The sequence below is a fragment of the Canis lupus genome, chromosome 4 (assembly GCF_048164855.1).
Source record: "Canis lupus baileyi chromosome 4, mCanLup2.hap1, whole genome shotgun sequence".
Taxonomy (NCBI): Eukaryota; Metazoa; Chordata; class Mammalia; order Carnivora; family Canidae; genus Canis; species Canis lupus.
The window spans coordinates 42,400,659-42,423,741 of record NC_132841.1 but is presented as its reverse complement, the minus strand read 5'-3'; the positions used below and the strand labels follow the sequence as shown (position 1 = coordinate 42,423,741).

Below are 23,083 nucleotides of genomic sequence, written 5' to 3'. Positions count from 1 at the left end.
ACAAGCTTAATTGTGTTTATTTGGCAGGTGTAACCTCACTCTGTCCAATGGGTTTTCTTAACAGGGTGGGGAACAGGTTTGTTCTAGCAGAGGGGCTGCTGGGACCGGCATGGGTGTGTCCATGTGAGAGCACACATGGCATCCTGCTCCCTTGTTCTCCTGCCCAAGGGAGGGGGCCAGCCAGCCAGAACTTGGGGCTGGGGACAGTGACAGCTGCACCTGCCCAGAGCCAACAGGATTTGTTCCCCTGGATTTTCCACGTGGGCGATTCCAAGATCGGACCTGATTGCTCATGTACCTCCTGAGGCCTGCCGGGGGCAGAACAGGGGGCTCAGAGTAGCTATGGGCCTGAGCTGCCTGGAGAGAGGCACTCCTGAAGGTGACAGGAAGAAGTGATCCCTCCTTTGCCCTGCTTCCCCCGCTTCCCTCACACACACAAAAAAGTGACTAGTAAGAGCAAAGGAGTCAGGTGATGGAACCTAAATTAGAGGTCAGCTGAGGCCAAGCCAGATAGGGAAAGGGGGGTACTGTCTTCTTGGCCTTCAGCCAAGGAGATGCTAACAGAAAGACAGTTGGGGCTCCAGCTCAAGCTGTAGAATTGGAGTTGCACAGCCTTTAAGTCAGGACAATTTTTTTAAAAAAGATTTTATTTATTTATTCATTTGGGACATACACACAGAGAGTGAGAGAGAGAATGGCAGAGACATAGGCAGAGGGAGAAGCAGGCTCCCTTCGGGCAACCCGATGTGGGACTTGATCACGACCTGAGTCAAAGGCAGACGCTCCAACACTGAGCCACCTAGATGCCCCTAAGTCAGGGCAATTTAATAATAACTTCTAAGTAGGGAGGTCTAGAGCCAAGGAGAACTGGATTCCAACTCCAGTTTCTTCTTGTACCACTTTTATGATCTCGGGCAAGTCTTTCCCCTCTCTGAGCTTCAACTTCCTCATATGTAAAATGGGGATCATTGTGAAGACAGATGAAATAATAGATTAGGTGCTCAGCATAGAACCTGGCATATCCTGGCTTCTTAGCGCAATCAGTTTTTGTAGTAAGGGATTCTCCATCATGGTGACCTCCCCCATCCTCACATGGGATGAGACATGGATGAAGTGAGCAGTCCAGGGTGAGGAGAAAGAGGAGTGATGGGAGAACAGCCCCCTGCTGGAACAGCTGACTTCCATTCAAGCCTCATTGGCCACATCACTCCATGTCCCACATGGGAGATAGCTCCAGAACTGTATTGGCTGAGTGGCCAATGGAATCTTCTCTGCCCATTGTGGTAGACACTCCTGAATCCCCTACCAATGGCCATTCCCCTGCAACCCCACACCCTCTTCTTCCCTGCAGGCAGAACCCACTTCCCATCACAGAAACTAGAAAGGTATCTTTCCCAAGCTTCCTTGCACATGTACGTGTAATTCATTCATGGAAGGAAACATGCTTCTTTGGCTGGACACTGATGTGGGTAACTCTGTTGCTGGGAGCTGCAGCCCTCACATTGTAATGAGGAAACAAGCCCAAGAGCAGCCAATGTGCAAAAGATCAGAAAGATGGGAGGAACTTTTATGGCTTCAGAGTTCTTATAATGTGAGAGAATAAAATCTCTGCCCGAGCCACTTTTGCCAGGTCTTATATTATGTGAAGCTAAAAACATCCGAGTCGCACCTTTTAAGCTTGAAGAAGGCATCTCGACCTGCTGTGGATCCGAGGCTATGCAGCAGCTGTTCCCAGAACCCGTCTTTGCCATCCGGGCTGGGTGGAATTACAGACCTCGGGAGTCAGGAAGGTTGCTGGACCTGAGGTCTCCCAGCATTCCAGTCCCCCAGACAGAGTTTGGTGAGTTACTAAGATTTTGAGTGTCATTTGATGTGCTTACTCTTTCCATCAACAAAGTAGACACTAGGGCCTACAAAGTGGCCAGACTGCAGGAGGCAATGAAGTCACAGAGTTGAAAATATGGTACGTAGAAGATGAGGACATGCACATTCCCAGACACTATCTGGACCTCAGCCCGTGTCTACCTCTTTCCTCAGCACAGTAGTTAACCTACAGGCCCTGGAGATAAAGGGCTTAGATTCAGATCTTAGCTGGTATGACTGACCCCTCTGAGCCTCGTTCTGTTCCTTCATTTATGAACCAGACGGTCTGGTCCCTACTTCATGGAACTGTGATGGGGATCGTTTAAGAGACACTGCAGGGCAGGTGGTGGGCAGCGGCCAGAGGGGCATGTGAGGACTTTTCCTGGCGTGCTGGCATCTTGATCTGGGTGCTAATTGCGCAGGCATGTGAAGTGTAGGAAGATCCACTGAGTGAAATATTTCTAATTTGTACACTTTTCTGAAAATGTGTTATAGTTCAATGACAAATGTTCCAAGGTGCAGTCTGATGCCTGGTGTTGAACACCTCTACCTACAATACATGTTAAATATTGGTGTTATTGTCACACTGTCATGCCTGCGGTAGATGCCTCACCAGAATCCTCTTAGTCCATGAGTTTGCTGCTCTCTAGAGTTCTGGAAGGTCAGCTATTGATGGATAAACTGAGGCACCAAGCCCCAGAGGCTCAAGGTCACAGGGCTCAAGGGAGCTGAGTGAGCCAGAGCCCAGCAACACCCCCTTCCCACACACCCACTCCCTCCGCCTTCCCTGGCTGCCTTCCTGGCTCGTGTCTGCACCTTGCCGGGGTGTGGGGGCCCATTAATTCCTAGGCAAATGGGCTCCAGGCGCGTGTGCATGAGACAGGTCCCAGGATAGCTCAAACAGGCCTAGGCCGCCTGGTGCCCCGTGGCAGCCGCCCCCTGGCCTGTAAATGACAGTGTGGAGCATTTGGCTATTTACAGAGTAAACAAGAGGGCTGGAGGGGTTGGGGAGGCAGGTATGCACCACTGCCAAACCAAAATAGAGAGCAAGTGCAGGGAGAGCTCTGCGCCCTGGGGGCCACTGAGGGTCAGCTGAGGCTGGCCTGGGCAGGGGCTGCTGTCAGGGTCAATACCAGTTGTCTTTACTGGGGGAGGCTTGGCTTCATCCACCTCCAGTGAGCTCCTGTGCACCCCGTCCTGGCAGCTCTGGCTCGGGGGGGGGGGGGGGGACAGACACAGTAGAGCTTACCCTTGCCTCCCCAGAAGAGGAGGGAGCAAGAGGATCTGCAGAGAAACACTGCAGCCTCACTCTGCTTCCATCTCCCCAGCATCAGGCACAGTCGGGGAGCTCTGCTGAGAGTCAGCACAATGAAATCAAGACACAGAACAGAGTGCAGAGCTTCAGGTCCGGGCTCTCCATTCAGCTTTGTATGACCTGGGGCTAGTTGTTTAACCTCTCTGTGCCTCAATTTCCTCATCTGTAAAATATAGCCACTGTGAATATTAAGCAGCCAATAACTTAAATGTCTAAAAAGCCCACATAGGTGAGTCCTGTCTTGGGAGCAGTCCCTCCCTGGCATTCAGCAAAGGTAGTGTGTGGGCCCAATGTGGCTGAACCTGTTGATTTTTCAGGAGATATGCAAAACTTGGATGTCTATGTGCAATCACCTGATTTTTAAATGTTGGCAGCTAATCAGAAAATACTCAGCCTACAAATCATGTATGAAGGTCGGGTTCAAACGGTGGGCCGTATTTGGGGACCTCCAATCTAATCAGGTCCTTGATCTGCTAGTGAAAATACCAGGTCCATACAGGAAAGTCATTCCCCCAACCTTGCACAGCCACTTGATTGTCAAGACTCCAGAGTCACACTGGGGATTCAGGTACCATGGGTAGCCTCTGGTTGAGCTTCACGGCATCTCTTCACAGTGGGCTGTACTCTCCCCAAGAAAGCTCAGAGGGCTGAGTGACTTGCCAACATCCACCAATTGGCAAGTTCCCAGCCTGAATTCAAAATCCAGGACGAGCTGCGCTGTCTGAGCTCTGTGAGTGCTGGAGTCCAAGCTGGTTTCGTGCCCCCCCCACCCCCACCGCCAAGGCTCATGCTGCCAGTAAGAACCAGCCCCCCTCACCCTAAGGAGAAGCAGCCACTGCTCCCACCTGCTCACCTGAACTGCCTTCCAAATATCCCGGCAGGACACCTTGACCCTTGGCAGGATGGTACACAGGGACACCAGACTGTCTCAGGGAAGTCTTCATCATCACCATTATTATTGCCAAATAATATGTAAATATTTTCTTATTATCAAAAAATAATCAAATGACAGAAAACCCATAGAGCTTGTCTGCCCTATATCCAGTCCCCTTCTCAGGGGCAATATTATCATTAAAGTAATGCCACTTCCTTATAAACCTTTTCCTGGGAGGCTCTCAAAGCAACCCCATGAGGTGGCTGGGGGTACCTTGGCTGATCTGAGGGACAGGACTGCAGAGCTGGCTGTCACGGAGGAGGGGATGAGCATGGAGAGCTGCGAGGTGAACACCCAGGCATTGGGGAACAGAACACGTCCCAGATGGTGCTTCCTAAAGAGACTGGCAGCCACCAAATCAGAGCCATCAGCACCCTGGTGCATGGTGGGGGTCTCGGCCCTCTCTCAGGCCTTCAGATGGTGTCAGCGAGAACATGTGTCTTGACCGCCTCTCTGACACTCGCTCTCATTGTGGCAAGCAGAGGGCAGGCCAGCTCAGGCTCTGCACCTCTGCAGGCTGCTGTGTCTTGAGATTGAATGGTTTTGTTCTCTTTTATCATCTTTATTTTGCAGTAAGCTTCTCTTTATGGTTAGCCACACTGCTTTTGCATTTATAGCAGTGATACAGATTTCCTCTTAAAAAAAAAAACAACAGAGTTTATTTTTTGTTGTGGGGTTTGGGGTCGTTGTTTGTTTGTTTAAATAGTAAGCTGCTTTAAATTAAAATAGTAAATAACATTTTAGGTGATTATCAGAAATGACAAAAATGGTTTTGGTGAGAACGAACTGGCTGAACTCTGGCACACACTTAGGTAGAGGAGGGTAGCCCTCTTTTGAGCAAAGCCCTGAAGGAAGTTGGCTGTCACCACGGAGGCGTGCCACCAAGGCCTGGGCAGCTGAGGGCTGGACTTCTGAGGTGTGGGCTGCAGGAAGTCCAAGAGACTGTTGGAACTAAGAAGCTGTGAGAAGACCCAGAGAAAGCCAGAGTTACCTCTGGAAGCCTCACTAACACCAGTCAAGGCAAGCCAGAGGAAAACCAGAGCACTGGAAGTCTCACAGCCGCCTTCTGCCTGGGTTTGCTCCTTTGGAGCAGCACCCAGGGATTGACATTAGCCTGGCTGCATGGAAAGGACATGCTAGATGAGGAGCTCCAGTGCCAGGGCTGTGGCAGTGATCTGCTGTGTCCCCGGGGGATTGAAGGGGCAGGCTCTGGAGTCTCACTGCCTGAGTTCAAATGTCTTCATTTTTTGAGTTTGGATTCTTCCACAATTTATTTATTTCCTGTGACTCTGTTTCCTCATCTGTTAAATGGGAATAATAATGGTTCCTACCATTGGGTTCTTGTCAGGATCAATTGAGATATTCATCTAACGTTCCTGCAAAGGGTCTGGCCAGGTTGGAGAGGAGACTCAGTAAATGTTAGCTGTCCCTCTACAACTGCTCTTATCAGGGTATTGTTTCAGAACAAAAGTTTCTCAGTGTGGGAGCCTCTGCGACCATCCTGCTTTGCCTGAGAGTCCGGATGGCCTGTTTGCATCCAACTTAGTCTCTGGGGGGCAATCTTTAGTAAGATTGTCACAAACCTTTACACCTCACTTTCTTTGTTCATAAAATGAGGCCAAGTGTTGTGTTTGTAGTCAATGAAATGGCACATGTGTATGAAGGCACCTCACCTATTTTTAGGCACGCAGATGTATCTGAGAGGTGATACTTTTCCCTCCTTCTCCCTCCACACACATGCACACACACACACACACACACACACACACTTGTATTTTGATCTTGGCCTGAGGCTAACAAGCCCTGGATTAGAGATGAGTGACAATGTTGGCTTTATCAGCTCCCTCAGAGGTATTCATAGTGGTAGAGAATCTGCAATATAAAAACACTTTCCATTTTGAGAGAGGGAAATAGTAGGATTATCAGATTTAGTTTACTCATTTCATTCACTGACGGTTTTTTTTGTGTGTGCTGGCCTCCTGACATTATTTCATTTCACACAAACACACACACACACACACACACACAAATGATTCATGTGTTTGGGAAAAAGCAAACAATTCAGAGATGAGTAAAAATAAATTTAATAGACCCTTTAGTCTTGTTCTCCTCATCAGCCCCCCCTTCATACTTCACTTGCGGGTAAGCAATATTGACAGCTGGTTATGGATTGTTCTGCGTCTCTTGTTAAGCTCATAGAAACATATATCCCCAATGGAAGGAGGGGAAAGAAAGGCATTTTGTTTTTGTTTTTGTTTTATAATCACACTGTACAGATTTCCCTGCATACATTTTTCACTGAGTGCATCATGGCCATCTCTCCAGATCAAAAAAAAAGAGAAAGAGAGAGAGAGAACACTCATTATTGTCCACAGGTGCTTAATCTGATACTGTGGTTTGGCCACTGTTTATTCAGCTTCTCTCTTACTGATGCATATTAGCTTTGCAGGGCTTTTCTAGTTCCTTCTCAACAAATACAGCCAATGTGGTGATAATCATCCATGTCCTTGTATCCTTAGTTTTCATTTCTACTGGTTAGAGTCCCAGAATTGCAGTTTCTAATCAAATGAAAGTAGTATTTATACCCTTTCTGAAGAGTCAGAGATTTGCTGACTACAAAGTAACAACATTCTAAAAAGCTTGGAGATTCAGAGGGAGGGTGGAGTCCACATGTACTAAGCGCAGAGCGTTCATCTCCATGTGCCACCTCATCAAATGTTCCCACTAATCCTAGATTGGGAGAACAGGGTTAGGGAGCACCCATCATACAAATGTGGAAATAGAGACTCAGAGCGAGGAAAGCCCTGGGGGATTCTGACACTTCAGCCCTTCTTTTAGGAGCTGATGAGCTGTCATCTTCTCATAGTTGCTACTGTAGGCTGAGCCACAAGCAGAAGATGTTCTGGAACAAGAAGACCAGAGAGATTCTGAAAGTGCGAGGGGTCTGTCTGGTGCCAGGGCAGGTGAATAGCATCTGAAGGCCATTTTTCTGCTCAGGAACGACCAATGTCATTAATATCTCTGTGTTTTCTTCCCCCTGCTACCAATTCACCAACATCCTGGCTACATCCACCTTTGACAGAAAAACAGAAGAGATTCACCTGTCTAGAAGGCCTAAGGGTACTCACGTAGCCTCATTTTCTTTCTTTTCTCTGCAGGCTGGGGAGGAAGCTGATGCCTTATGGATAACCTGTGGGCCCTGGGCCCCACTAGGTTGAATGGACAGAGTCTCAGTGGCAAAAAGAGTGGCCGGAGCACAGTGGGAACCTTGGCACTTCTCCATCTGGGGAAGCCTGAGGGAAGAAAATTCTTGGGCAAGTTCTGGGCCACTGGGCCAGGGAAGCAACTTCTGGCTTCTGGTCATTCAAATAACTAATTTGAATGGTGAAGAAAGGGACAGATTAGAGATGGAACAGGGCGAGGAAGCACAAGCCAGACAGATGGTCTGAGTTAGCAGAGCTAGAGTCAGATGGTTACGAGGCCAGCAAGGGGCCATTCCAGTGGACTATTTGGATCTTATTTGACTAGTGGGCTAAAGAGACAGTGTGATCAGAGGATGACCCCATACCAATCCCAACCTCTGAGCAGTTGTCCTGAGTAATGGTAGACATTTGACTGTACATTTGGGTTCCCAGAGGCCCCTTTTCCCACATGATCTCACAGAATCCTTGCAAATTGCCAGTGAGGCTATATTTTTCAAATAAGGAAACTGGGATTGACAACCAAAGGCCATGGGAAACAGAGCTGGAAGGCCTAGCTTCCTGGCTGCTGAAGCAATCTGAAAACAGATTGCCAGGGGTCCTGAGACCCAGATCCTTCTCTTCCCACCCTTACCCCCTTTCCTGACAAAATGCACAGGTTTCAAGGCTAAAGCCACATGGACTCTAGTCTGACCAGGACAGAACTACTACTGGTAGTGGCTGGGGTACAGGAGAGAACAGAAGGCTTAGGGCTGTCTATTATCTCCAAATGTTAAAAAAAAGAACTCTAAGCCCTTCAGTGTTTGCTGTGTGCCAGGCCCGCCAGTGTAGATTCCCAGGCAGGCACCCCTCTTGAGGGCCAGGATCATCCTGGCTCCTTTCCTTGGCCATGGGCTAGGCACAGGCATTGCTGCTCTCTAACCCATGCTCAGTTACCTGGAGAGTGAAAGCACTCATGCTCCAGAACCAGACAGCCCTCAGTTCTGATCCTGCTTCAGGTACTGGCTGCTGTGTGCCCTTGGGCACATCACTTCACCTGTCTGAGCCTCAATCCAGGTCATCATTTGTAAAGAGCAGATAAAGGAATATCTTAAAGGGGGAAATACATAGAACAGTATCTATAAAGAGGCGCCTGGCTGGCTCAGTTGGTAGAGCATACACCTCTTGATCTCAGGAGCATGGGTTCAAGCCCTGCTGGGCGTGGAGCCTACTTAAAAAAAAAAAAAAAAAAAGCAGTATTTATAGAACACTTAGCTCAGGGCCTGGCAAGGAGTAATCAATAAACAACTACATTCATCCCTTCTGTGTCCCTTCTAGTAGGTTCTGTTGCAAGCACAGAGCAGAGGCTGTCAGATGTGAGCCTATACAAAGTTTCCTTGGACTATTGGCTAAAACAACAGACCTTCTGACTCCAAGGCCCGGGGAAGGCCCAGGAATCTGGCCCTCCATGGGCTCTAGAACCACAAGGTGGTAAGCAAGTTCCTTAGGCAGAGGCCAGAGGGGTCCAGGTGCAGTTCCTAAAGAACACCCTGGACTCTACGTGGTCTTTGGTGGCTTGGGAGATGTCCTTCCTGATGGACTCCATCATTATGCATCCCCTGGTCCTGCAACTCCTCAGGCTGCACTGGCCTCCCTCACTTTCTGGAGGGCTGAGAATGTGCACATGTAATCCCTCATGGTCCCTGGACCAGAGCAGCCCTTATTTACCAAGCAGGATGGGAATGGCTGGCCAGGGAATGGGGATTTCAGGAGGAGGCCAAGCATCTGAATTCAGTGCCCCTCTGCTTCCCCCTCTCTCACAGCCCAGTCCTGAGTCCAGCTCCAGCACAAGCAGCATGGGCCTCAGCATGCTGTCCCCAGGGTGTCCTGGAGAGCCTCCTGTGGTACTTGCTTCCCAAGCAGAGCCAGCCTGAGGTTTCCAAGGCTCCTGCTGCCCCCTTGAGGCCAGCTCCTGCAGTTGTTGCTCCTGGGTCCCATCTGTGCTTGGAAGATGGGCCAAGTCTGTCTGGGATAGCCCCAGAGAGTTAGGGAGGTCAAAAGGCTGGGAGTATTTCTGCTCCTGCATGTGGCTGCTCCCGCACCAGTGCCGACTGGGCACCCAGAGCCCAGCCAGAGCACACCTGGATGGCCACAGGGTACAGGTGAAAGGATCTATATCTTGTGTGTTGGGGGTTCCTGCCACTCCCCTTGACTTCCCCACCTGCAAAATGGGAATAATGATGATTGTATCCATACATGGCCTTTGAGAAAACAAGATGATTCCTTGGCCAGTAGGAGATTATAATTAACATGAATATAGCTAAGTTTCACTGAGCACATCTGATGAGCCCGGCACTATGCTTTCCCTATATCACTTCATTGAATCCTCCATAAAAACAAACTTCTGAAGGAAGAACCATTAGTATCCTTATTTTACAAAACAGGAAACTGAGGCTCAGCGAGTAGGCAATTTGCCCATAGTTATACGTAGTGAAAGGAAGAGCCAGGGTCACCGTCCAGGCCTGTGTGATGCCATACCCTGGGTCCTTCACCTGCCTCTGGCAAGTTTTCACCTCCACAGGCACTCGACATCTCTCTCTCAGCTCCCTCCCCTCCTTCTCTCTCATCCTTTCTCATTTTTCTGCTGCTTTGAATTGATGGTCAGCTTCTTCAGGTCAACAGCCCAGTACCATTGTCCTGGCACGGGGGACGCCCCAGTCTTGGTATGGAGCAGACACATGGAGTACTGGTGGTGGCCCACAGAGGGCTGCTCTAGAGGCGAGTTCAGACGACCAGGGCCAGAACCACGCATAGTCTTACTGTGCTTCAGACTGTGGGTGAGGCAGAAATAGGCTATTCTAGGTTTGTGGCCAAGGGGGACTCAGAAGAACCCCTGCCATACAGTGAGAACAACAACTCTCAATGATTAAGCCCTTACTGGTTTCTAGGCATCGGCAATACCTTCCCTCACTAAATTATCTGAAGTAACATTGCGGTAGCTTGTTCTGGCTGGGCCCGTTTTACAGGTGAAAAAAGCAAGTCTTGCTCAAGGTTACACAGCTATTAGATGGGACAGTCTGGGTCTGGCTTTCAAAGCCTGGTCTCCTATCTCGCCTCCTGGGTCATCTGCAGGAATGTGCCCATTTGAGCGAAGTGTGTGTCCTGTGGTGGGGAACAGTCACCACACACATTGCTAGGGAGCCCTGTGTGCTCCTGTCCAGTGTTCCCAGGATGGCTGGGGGTCCTCCTGGATCTTACCTTCCCCCTCCACAGCTCTTCAGCCACCTCACACCCCAGAAGGGCCTCCCTCAGAGGCAACCAGGGGCTCTAGGTTCGGAGGGCCTGTACGCTTGTTCTTCCAGCCGCAGCAAGATGCATGGACTAATGGAGGAGCCTGCCCAGCCCAGCCCAGGGGCTCTGATTGCCTGGTTCTGCTGTGTCCTGGCACTACAGCCTTTCTGGACAATGGTCACTTCACTTGTGAAGTGGGGAAAGTGAGTACTGACCTCCCAGGGTTGGTGGGAGGGTCAAGCAGCTAAGACCTTCGCGTGTTTGCCTGGTACAAGCCCTGACAGGTCAGGGCAGCTGCCATCATACTGCCAATTCACTGATCACCTCACATTGATCTGGAGTTTTCGCCTTTGAGAACGATAGAATGGGAAAAAATAATTAGGGATTGATTAATAAAGATAATTTAATCGTTAGCCAAGAGTTTTCAAAACAAAGGCTGTTTGGGACCAAATAGCAAACAGAGTGTCTGATTGCCAAGTGGGAATCCCTGCTCTGAGGTCTTTGGACCTGGGGGTGGGAGGGAGCCAGGAAATGGAATCTCACAAAAGGGCTGGTCTGAGATTTGTCCTTGAGTCCATCAGAGGTCACAGGAAAAGGACACAGCATTGTGGTTTTTTAAGGGCAGTTATGAAATGGTTTCTGCTGACTGGTTTCCAGAACACCGTTCTCCTTCACTCTGAACCCGGCATGCTGGAGACAGTGATTTGAAAAAATAGCCTTGTTCCTGGTTCCCTGCTTCCTTGTTTCTGGCAGCAATTTCTGTTCTGCCCCAGGGCATGCCATGGCCAGGAAAGTCCTAATCTGGGAGTCAGGAGGCCTGGGCCATAGCTCTTATTCGCAGCCAGCTGGCAGTGTCACCCCAGGCAAGTCAGACCACTTCTTTGGACCCCTGTCTGCTCACCAGCAAAACAAGGGAGTTGAACTAGATGATGAGTTACTAACAGCCTTGACATTCTTGGATTTCTTTTCCGTGAATATTAAACCACTGCTTTCTCTTCCTGGCAGCTAAGAATTCAAGTGTAACTGGACTGTCTTTGCACCCCTATGTCTAGGGCAGGGCCTTTCAGAGTGGAAAGCTGGTGTTCTAGTCCCAGCTTGGTCATTTACTAACTGAGGGAGCATGGCAAGCCACACCTCATGGAGCCATTTCTCTGCCTTAAATTGGGGTTTAGTTCCTCCAGCACAGGGTGGTCGAGAGTGACAATACATATAAAGCCCCTAACGCATAGTAGGCCCTCAGAATCCTCTGTTGAGTGACATTCCCCACAAAGCAGTGGTTTGAACTGAACTGTTAGCTTGCAAAGTGGAACCCTGTTCCTGCTCCTGCTCCACTAGTAATGGGGACACTTTTTTCCCCATCAAAGAGATCCAGGTCCAGCAAAAGACATGCGTCACAGCACCAGCCCGCAGACCAGGAAGCATGGAGCTCTATTATTCTCTGTGATGCACTTGGAAAAAATTACAGATTTAAGCCTATTGATGCAAAAACCCTGATTTGTTCTCAAAACTAGAGCTGAATCCTTTACTCAAGAAGAGAATTCTCAGAGAAGCCAGTTGTTCTCTAAAATAAAATCACATAAAATTTTCTAATTCTGGACAATCAGGCCATTTCTCTGATACACCAACACCTTAGGTTTCAAGTTTCAAGATAGAAGTCATCTAAGGAAATACAAGCTCAACCTCTCATTTGATGGGAAAAGAAATTGAATATACTAAGTCCAAGGTAACAGACCATCATCAATTCAATGAAATGATTAAATTTACTCTGACTATACAGTATCGTATTCTCCACGTTCAAACAGCACTTTCACACATATGTGCCCACTTAATGACCCTATGAGGTAGACAGCAGTGTCTCTATTTAACAGTTGAGGAAATCAAAGTTCACAGTGTTGAAAGGATCAGCCCATGATCACCCTGCTTTGCTTCCTAATCGCTGTGGCTGACCCAGGACTTCTCTCCATGGCTGTGGGAAGCATCAGACTGATTCTGAAGAGAAGTAGATGTATTTGGGCCCCCAGGACCCAGAAGGTCAGCCTGTGGACATGGAGGGGAAGACTGTTAATGTCGGGGTGACTGTTGGGTGTGGGTACAGAGTGGTCACTCACATGCCTTGGGTCCAGGAAAATGGGCTACACCACCCTAAAGGTTGTCTATGTGCCTAGGCCCATATCAAGTATCAGGGTGTCAGACAATGCAGCCCCTGCCCTTAAAGAGGTGATGAATCATTAAGAGACAGGGGTGACTTCCATGAATCAAATGGAGAAGAGTATTCAGCAATGAAAAGCCACGAACTACTGATAGACACAGCAAGGATGATTCCTGAAAATATTATATTGAATGGAAAAAGAGAAGCTAGACACAGCAGAATGCTTACTGATTGCTTTATATGAAACTAGAAAACGCGAATCTATAGAGATAGGAAGCAGAGCAGTTGGTTACCTGAGGCCAGGGACAGATGGACCAGGATGAGGCAAAGAGGAACTTTCTGGAAATTGTCTATATCTTGACTGCAGTGGTGATTACACAGTGTATACATTTTTGTGTAAACTTGTCAAAACTCATCGAAGTGTATATATGAAATGCATGTGTTTGTTGTACAAAAATTATGCCTTAGTAAAGTTGATTTTTTTGAAAACACACAGTTCTTGGTCTCTTGGAGCTTACAGTCTGGTGGAAAATATAAATATTGATAAAGTTATCATGTAAATAAATACAAAATAACCATGACTGAGATAAGAGTTATGAAGGATGTTATGTGGAGTATGAGAATGTGTCATAGGGACAGAGTCCATTCAGGTAGACCCGGAAAGCCTTCCCTGAGGAGGCAACATGGATGTGGACTTAGGGATAAGTGGACATGAACCAGGGGAGATGATGGTGGTAGAGTGAACAGCATGTGTTAAGGGCCTGTGGTTGAAGGTAATCTAATGAGGATCACTGAAAGGACAGTGAGGGAAAAGGAGGGAGGTGGTAGGAGATGGGTCTCAGGAGGTAAGACCAGATAGGAATGCTTTAGCCTGAGTAACAGTTTGTATTTTTCCTGAGAGAAATAGAAGTCCATTGAGGCATTTAAGTGGTGGTATGTCAATAATGTGACCAGCTCAGTTTATGGATTAACAGCACAGGGTTAGTACTCACCTCTCTCTCCTTCTGGCTGTAAGATTCCTTTTTTTTTTTTTTTAAGATTTTATTTATTTATTCATGAAAGACACACAGAGAGAGGCAGAGACATAAGCAGAGGGAGAAGCAGACTCCTCATGGGGAGCCTTGATGTGGGACTTGATCCCAGACCCCGGAATCACAACCTGAGCCCAAGGCAGATGTTCAACTACTGAGCCTCCAAGGTGCCCCAGCTGTAAGATTTTTGAGATTAGAACCAAGCCTTAACAATCTGTGTAGCCACCACAGAAACTTCAGCAGTAGAAAATATAAACAGAGGCACAAGAACTGTTATGAATGAATGAATGAACCATTCCTCAGCACCCAGATAACTGTTTTTCTGGTCATCTGATTAAATTATAAATTTAGAATTTCTTCTCCCCAAACGGAAGACATGACCAAAGATAAGAGAACCACATCTTCATACTGTTCCACATGGACATCCACTTCCAGGAAGACATCACTCCCAACTCTTCCCCTCATTACTGGTCCCTCAGCAGGTCAGTCAAGGGCCTCTGGAGGTCACCTCACCTGTGCAGTAGCCTTATAGCCCCAGATCTCCTCTGCGCACTTCTGTGATCCAGATGCTGCTGCCCACCAGGCACGTGGCAGAGACATCCATCGCTCTCATGTCTTTGCTAGAATTGCCATCCTCTCTCAGAGGCACTGGGAGACTGCTTACAGCGTCTCTGAAGACCTAGCTCAGTGCCTGTGCCCCTGGAAGCCCTTCCTGTCCACCTCAACCCATTAGCTACCACGTTGTCCTGCCCCTAGGACAGCACTTGTCCCATAATATGTTTGCCTTGTTCCTTCCTTATCCCAAAACACAGTCCTCCCAGTGTTCTTACCTGCCCTTCTTGTGCCAAGCAGTGCCTGGCACAGAGTCGGGTGAACAGAAAGGAAAGGAAAGAGGTGGGCTGAGCTAAAGGGGGGCTTACGTAGATTCCCTTTAGAAAGGTAGTTGACTAGAGGGACAGGGAGAAACTATCACGATTTACTATCTCCCAAGGAGTTATCCAGTTTGGGAAAGACATAAAGGTCCCCTCAAAGCAGAGGGAAAATTATTTTTCCTTGTTCCCCTTGGGGTGGAAGAGTTTACCTCATCGTTTTTGTCCCATCTCCCCCAGACTTCGCAGTTAGCCGATGGGCAATTGGTGTGTGCATCTTGGCTTTAGTTGTGGAGCTCCCTGGGGCTCTCCCAGACCCCACTGGCCCTCTCCTCTGCTTCCCCTTGCTCTCTGTTCACGACCCTCTTCCCTCTGTCCAGAGTGGATGAACCCCCTTTGACACACTCACAGTGAGGGAACCAGGAATACCCCAGCAAGGCTGTGTCACCACCACAGGCTGGGGACGGACTCTCTTAAACCAAGAGACAAACTGCAAAATGACAAAGTTGCAAGATCCAGCACGAGATGAGTCCGTCTTCTTCCACTGTTCTTTAAAGCAGATTCATTTCTCTTTTGACATTTTCATGGAAATGTAGATTTTCTTCCTGGCAAGACCAAGGGGTGAGGTTTAGAAGAAATGTAGGTTAAACTGGAAGGGGAAATGCAGTAGCTAATTAGGGAAAGATCATTAGCTTTGAGGTTAGATAAAAGTGGGTGCAGACCCCAGCTCAGTCACATCCGAGCAAACCTGACTTCGAAATAGCAGGCATGGCACACAGAGCCATGTTGGTAATGGTGATTTGTGTGGAGGGACTGTTTGCAAAACACCTTGCTGAGACCTTTATGTGCAGCTCCATTTAATTTGCATGGTAACCCTGTGAGGTAGGTTACATTTACAGAAAAGGAAACTGAGGCTCAGAACTGACATGGTTAAGAAAGGGAGAGGAGTTCCTCCGTAGTATTATGATTATTATTTGACAGCCTAAGCTCTAGGATGAGACCTTACATCTTGTATCAGAAAGGGTCTTATTTCCTCAACTAGACTATGATTTTTCTCAATTAAATGATTTGCATATCTCATTCACCTCTGTACCCCCCCCCCCCAGTTCAGTGATGTACACATTTTAGGGGCTTATGAAATGGCAACCAATTAACATGAACAGGCTTTGGAGAGCCTGAAGCTCTGGCTTTTTAATAGCATAATCTCTCCCCTCTCTACCCATTAAAAAAAAAAAAAAAGAAAGAAAGTCATCTTAAGTGTGAATGTTCCATTATAAATATATCAAATGTAGAAAATTCAGAAAAATACGAACATAAGGAGAAAAAAATCATATATGATCTTACCATCCAAGCATATCATTTTGTCTTATTTCCTTCCTATCCAGAAATTCTTTTATTGGTCTTTATCTAAGAGATTCTTTATGTTTATTTTTTTACAGTAAAAAAGTACATTCAAACATTGGAAATGGGATAAAAAAGTGAAAAATAATATGTTACTTAGACTCTCACAACCAAGAGTTGATTCTTGTTAGCATTTTTGGCATATTTGACTTGACCTCGCTGCATGCCACTCTGAGGGGCCCTCATGGCAGCAGAGCAACCCCAACCCAGGCTGATATTAAGATCAGCCACGAAACCTCTGCAATCCACGAAACTAGACTGCATAAGGCAGAGGGGTTTGTCTGGTTGTGTAATCTAACACTGAACATGGAAAGTATAGGATCCCTGATTTATTCCTAGTGATCGCATGGTATTCCATTATACAGCTGAACTGAAAATCAGTAACCCGTTCCAAGTTGTGGGAGTAGAAGTGGTTTTCAATCAGTCACATTTGTAAGCACCCGTGAAATAAACATCTCCGCTGTTCCTCTGCGAACAGGCTCCCCAGGAACTGAGTCAGGGGGTGAGGTACCCGAGACAGCCAGACTCCGAAGGCTGAGATTCATCTGCCTCCCAGTGCTGTTCAATTCAGTATAAGCCTGAGCCACTGTGGGTCTGGTGGAGCAGATGGACTTAGCTTATTTGTAAGAGTAGGTTTCTGACCAGGAAATGACTTGGTGGGTTCCCTTGAGAGACCTCCTGTGACTTTCCTAGAGTGTTGGCTTTTGAGCTACCCTGTGGACAAAGACATGAGAACAGAGATAGCAAAATAGTAGAAATTGAAAATTTTAGAATTAATAGGTGCCCATGAAAAATGTTCCAACATTTCAGAGGACGCAAAGGCAAAAAAATAATAAAAAGCTGCCTCTCTCTCTCTCTCTCTCTTTCTCCACCCCCCCCCTCCCCGTTTCTCACTCAGATTCCCCATTCCCTTTCCAGGGGCAACTATTGTCCATAGTTTTTTTGTATCCTTCAAGAACATACAAACATGGCCTACACTTACACGATCATCTCTGTCTTTCTGCCTGTTATTCACTTGTCCAGCTATCTTTCTCCCATCGGTGTCTATGGCTCCTCATCCATCCATCCATCCATCCATCCATCTCAAAGATAGAGAAGCTTAAATGAATGGTGGTCACAGATAAAGCAGTTCAGAAGGGTCTTTAGGAGGTAGAACCCTGGGTCCCCAGCCCAGCACCACCCTGCTTTGTAACTTTGGCCAAGATGCCTTACTTCTCTTTGCCCCAGATTCCTGATATAAGGGAGCTGTGGATGTGCCTTGAAAAGTGGAGACACAAAGGCCAACTCGAAAGTCGCTGGCGAGTCCTGCTCTCCCACTATCTGCGGTGAGGAACGACATCAGTGAAGGAGGGAGCAGGAGAGGACATGAGGGAAGCATGGAGGCCCAGGAGAGTCCACCTCCCAGCACGAGTTGGTCGTATTGGCAGCCCACAGTGCAGTGAAAGGGGACAGTGATATTTCATAAACATTACCTCACCAGTTTTGCGGGAGATAAGATGTTTGCTAAACTTTGTTGGAAGAGCAGGACCTCCCGCGTGACCACCACCAGGACAGCTACCTGTTCAGACCGGCTGCAGGGCCCTCCAGCTCACCTTGCCCAAAATACAGGAACCAGCAAATGGCATCAGGGCTATTTAGTGTAAATAGAGGCAAATGGTCTCGGGATAAAGGACAAAGCGGTCATGGCTGGGAGAGGGACGGTGGCCTCCTCACAAGTCAGTGTCTGTGAACACCTTGCAATCTGGGGTTTGGCCCCCTAATGTAGCACTGGCTCACTTGGGGGTGCCCTTTGGGATTGGGGTTTGCATCAGAACCTCCACGTGGCACAACCCCATTGGGAAGGATTTACATGGAATGCCATGTGAAGGGTGCCCCCTGGAGTTATGTGATGGGGCAGCCTGGCAGGTGCACAGGGAAACAGGGGCTCTAGGATCCTGAGGAACCTGATCTGGCCACCAGCCTCTTCACCCCTACCATTTACTCTCCTCCTCAAAACAGCAGGGTTCTTGGCTCTGTAATATTGATACTGGGTAGCAAACTTGAACCTTTTCTTATCAGAGCAAGACCTGGCTCTAGTTCCCACACCTCCCTGTTAAGGACAGCCAGGGCATAAGTAAGAGGCACTAACCGAATGAATGTTCTCTAACCCTCCACACAGAGTGGAAACATGGCTAATATACAGATCGGAGCCCAACAGAAATACCTTTGGTAACTCTTGGGGCCCCCTAGACATGGACTGTGGGGCAGGCCACACCCTGTGTTCTTTTTCAATTCAGGTTCAGGTGTATAAAAAACTGGGGAAAGGCTAGCACAACTTTTTTTTTTTCTAACACAACTTTGAAAAAAAATGTCATCTGATGGAAATGTTTGCATGTAATGGACACTTTCTCTGTGGACTATGCGTATAACTCATTTTGAGATATCAAAGGTCTGGAATTGGAAGGCCTTAATGATCATTAGGCCTTGGCAACATTTCCTTCTACACTATTTTCCAAAGACAAAGGATTTAACCCAGTAAGTAGTGATGTCCCCATGGCACAAGGCAAGCACCATGGTGTGAGTGCCACTGAGAGGGTTCACTGTGTGGGTCTGAGGCTGTTTAGGAAACATGGACTGCAGGATGGTTCCAGCACCAAAGGCACATTCAGTTCCAAATCTGGGAAGTCCCTCCTGATGGTCTGACTGGACTGTGAGCAGAAATAGAGTCTGGGAGGCACACCAGCCTGGACAGTATCCAGGACAGCATGGTGTTTAATGCAATAAATTAAAAACCCAATTTGAGAGTCAAGAAATGTAATTCACATTGTTCAGTGAGCTGATAGCCTTGTTTCTCTGAGTCTCAGTTTCTCCATCTGTAGAATGGAAGTGATAATTCCTGATCTGTGAGGTTTTGATAAAAACTAAATGAGATAATGTTTTTGGGAAGTCCAGATCAGTGCCAGGAAAAAAAGTATATATATATATATATATATAGTTCATAATTCCCAGAGGTCTCTTGAGCAAGGAAAACTGAATTGCTAAGTGAAAAACCAGGTATCAGATGGAGTTCTTTCTTGCTCTCTCTTCTGCCTCCAGCTCCACAGCTCTGGAATTAGCACCTCCCTCTCTGAACCTAAGTGCCTGGCCTACCCTGGCAGGCATTAGCTTGGGATCTGAGGACAAGCATGGGTGAATGACCTCCCTTGGCACTTATGTATAGCTTCTGGGCATGTGTTGTCTGCAGGTCTTACTAACTCTGACCAACAGATTAAACAGATGGGCGGATAGTACCTTTATTAGAACAAGTATCATTTGTGCAGCCCTTAGTGTTTGCCACTTACTTGCTGTGTGACCTTGAGCAAGTTACTTAACCTCTCTTAGCCTTAGACTCCTGATATGTAAGTTGGAGGAAATAATAATACCTATTCTCAGGGTGATCATGACAGTAAATCCAGCTCATTCATACTTAAAAAAAAAAAAAAAGACAGACAGTGCTGGATACATAGTAAGCCTCAATATAAAATTGTTAAGTGCCTCTGCTCCTCCTCACCACACATTGGTCCCCTCTGCCTGATGTTGCCCCATCCTTTCGCCCATAATGTCACACAAGTTGCCTCTCAGGGTCCCATTTATCCCAAACCCTCTTTCTGATTAGTTCATTGTCCTGATGGCTACCAGGGTTCTTGTCAATGCAATCATTGGTCCTTAGCTATTTGAAAATTCTGTTGAATCCAGAAGACCTATCTCTGTCCTCATAGGCCCTGGGCCCATCTGTGTTTGGCTTTTGCATTCTGCGCTTCCTAATTCCATTTCTGGGGCTTAATTATGATTACACAGCTTCATTACATAGAGTTGATTTTAAGTAATGGCCCTAATTAAGAGTGAATTTTAATTAAGCTTAATCCAGAGCCTGCCTCCGATTGCCAAAGATTTGCAGCCTGAGAAAGGGAAAGCCTGCTGGTGCACAAAACTTTGACCTTCATGCTGCTGAGCCATGTTGGCCAGATGGGTCTGCTTGATTTTCTGGCCTCAGGAGCACACTTGTTCACCAGGCTGCAGGGATTAGGAACTACATCTCAACTTTTTTCCCCACCCAGCAGCACACTCAGAGACCTGGCAGTAAGGAAACAGCACACAACTAACTTCAAGGTAAGGGAGTCTGCACTTCCCAAGGCTTGGCCCAGGGGTCAGCATCTCTGTGGATGCCAAGCACATTGCCCACTCTGTCTTAGGAAATGGAAGAAAACTGCTTTCCTCCGGCTGCTCATAACACCCACTTTACAGATGGGAAAACTGAAGCACACAGCTAGTGAAGGCAGAGGGACGATTGGAAATCACATCTGTGAGTTTGGGAGACACCTACCTCCTTCAACCTCCTGCTCAGCCACCTAAAGCAGTGCATCCCAAGCGTTAGCCCTCCTATGCCATGCAGGTGAGTTTTGTCACACCCACAAACAAAATCTCTTAATAGTAGAAAACATCTTAATCCATTGGTCTTAAAATAAAACATTATAGCCTACCTTTAAAAGTGCCATCAGTCAAAGTTATAAAAACAAAACAATAAAAAATCAAACAATATTATTCATTGGAAACGGTTACCTTCTAAAGGCCCAACACTCAGGCCTGGTCTTTCTTTACATATATAAAAGAGAGAGAGAGAGAGAGAGAGATGAGGAAAATGTTAAAGACAGAGCATCCAATGCAGACTTTGTCCTTTATGTATTCAGAAGGATTGAAAGACAGTTGGAAAAATAATCGTACATTACTATGGGATCTAATATTATTTAAAGTCCGGTCCAGTGTCACCTAAGGTCAACTCTCATTTGTCTGAGACTTTTGGAGACACCTATCTAAGCCAACATAGCACATGGTTGCAGGCTTTGCATCTGATAACACTGCCCCTCAGCAGCTCCAAGGGTGACAAAATTCTGGCCAGAGTTCTAGCTCTTCTGTCCCCTAGGCCTGGCCCAAGGACAAGGTGTGGAAATTCCTTTGGTGTTTCCAGTGCAAACACGGTGAAATCAATATGCTCTCTGAGGCTGAGGGGGTCGCTTCAGCTGCAGAGGACCGGCCTGACCACCCCTGTCTTGAATGTCCTCGCCACACCAATCTTTTTTACCATACTGAAGTGCCCACCTTATAAAATCGGTCACTTGAGAAGCTAAGTTCTAAAAACATTTTGATTCTTCTAGAAGGAAACGGAAAGTGAAAAATGGGATTCGGTTACCTTGAAAATAAAAGGGGCGATTTCACTCGCAAATGCCATACTTTAAAAGTTCAACTTGAAAACAGCCATTCAGATGAGTCGGGGAGGAATAAAAGAAAATCATGTATTAATCCCCTTTCATTTACCCCTTCTGACAGAGTGTATCTTCCTTAGACTCAAAACCAGATAAATGGGCTTGAAACATAATTAAATAAGCACTTTATGACTTCTTTAATCCAAGCCATAGAACTTTTCCATTAAAGGTTGAGTATCTAGAAGCCCCATTTGCTGAACTGAACCAGTGACAGGGTGTTCTTCTGAATGGAGCTGGAGCAGGTACTCTTCACTCTTTTCCAAACAGATTTGGGGTGAAGTTACAACCAAACCCTTGAATAGAGCCAAAGACTCTTAGATGTAGCTGCCTAGTATATTCCTACTTTTTACACCTGGAAAACATCACTAGAAAAGAAGAGAGGAAAAAAAAAAAAAAAGACAGCCTTGACTGAAATAGAAAAACATTATGGAAATTAACTTATGCCAGGCAACCAAACAACATAATCCTACGACATAATGGGATAACATAATTATCCCATTAAAACCACTACTCATTCATTTTTTCTTCATATTTTTATCCTTGGCAGTGAAGTGGTTTTGTGACCACCATTGATGGTTTCTTAAGGCGCACTTAGCATAATTTTCTCCTTCCATGAATAACTACAGCCAGAGCCAGATGGCCCAGGGGATGAATTTCTACTCTGCAAGTTACCAGTGGTAGAACTTTAGTCCTCACTGTCCCCATCTGAAAAATCGGGCAATAGTAGCACCCACCTCATTGGGATTGTTGTAAGGATTAAATGAGAGAGTGCTTAGCACAATGCATGGCACACAGTCAGTGCTCAGTGGACAGCTGATGGTTGATAGCAACCCTGGCTCAAGCTTGTGTCGTGGTGTATCTCAGCAACTACTGACTTGCCTGTTGAAGGAAGAGGCTCCTATGCTCAGAAGTATTCAGAAGACCTGCAGGAAGGTGGTGAGAGACTGAACTCCTCCTTGAGTCTTTGAGACGCTTCTCTGTCCTCATTTCAGTTTTCTGCCCACCGCATGGGCCAACGAGCTCTAGCCATAGCTGAAGCAGGTGCCGATTGCTCTCCTGAGGACCTGCCTGGCGGGATGAGGTCATGTGTAGCACATAGAAGAAGCGTGTGCTCAGACCAGCTCCCTCCTGGAAATCCATTTAGATTGTGGATCCAAAGAAAATTCTTCCAGGCTTCATGGCACAATGCCCCAACCTGCACACATATGCATTTCTTTCTCCCTATACATATTCTCTGCACATCTGAGCAAAAACCAGTCCATGCAAGTGGCATCTTGTGTGGGTAGTTGTCCAGCCCTATGATAAAATGTACTGTTTCTCCCTGAGTGAAGCTTAATGTGCCTCAGCCTGGGGATTTATACCAAGCAATAAAATCCACAGAATAGAGAAATGCAAATAGATTGTAGAATATAATATTATCATTGTCAACATAAAAGACTTTTATTTACTGCCCCCCAAAAGAAAATACACTATAGTGTCATTTGTTTCGGGGAATGCAAAAAAGGTTTCAACAACTAACAGGGCATGTTTCTGAGCAAAATACACCCCGTATATGATGTTGAAGCACATATTGTCAGTGGCCACTTGTGTGTCTGTGTTCTTACAAACAAACCTGTGGAGTCAAGCTACAGAAGGTCACTTCCAGCCTGCCTGTCTGAGCCAGAGGCCACCTACTTGTCTCCACAAACAAACCAAACAACATAGATTTACTCGGAGGAAGGCCCTGTGAGGCCGGGTTTCAGTACCTCAGTACCTCATCCTCAGTCCCTCAG

At 46.9% G+C, this 23,083-nt stretch overlaps 2 long non-coding RNA genes across 4 annotated transcripts in view; one reads left to right on the top strand and one right to left on the bottom strand.

Annotated features, from left to right (window-relative positions):
* LOC140632302 (uncharacterized) overlaps positions 1-20,515 on the top strand; it is a 40,524-nt gene extending 20,009 nt beyond the window's left edge. Inside the window, exons 4-9 of one of the 3 annotated variants that reach the window (XR_012029823.1) lie at positions 1,631-1,840; positions 7,271-8,782; positions 10,654-10,785; positions 17,260-17,357; positions 20,112-20,160; positions 20,244-20,515. This is a non-coding gene — a long non-coding RNA (uncharacterized lncRNA). Of the gene's footprint in view, positions 1-1,351; positions 1,607-1,630; positions 1,841-7,270; positions 8,783-10,653; positions 10,786-11,946; positions 13,199-17,259; positions 17,358-20,111; positions 20,161-20,243 lie in introns of those variants that run through there. The other 2 variants (XR_012029824.1, XR_012029825.1) reach the window with 2 other exon arrangements.
* Positions 10,968-22,635, bottom strand: LOC140632304 (uncharacterized). Its single transcript, XR_012029826.1, has 2 exons — positions 22,187-22,635; positions 10,968-15,232 (listed from the first exon to the last, which is right to left on the bottom strand). It is a non-coding gene; the product is annotated as an uncharacterized lncRNA (long non-coding RNA).
* Positions 22,636-23,083: the final 448 nt, after the last annotated feature.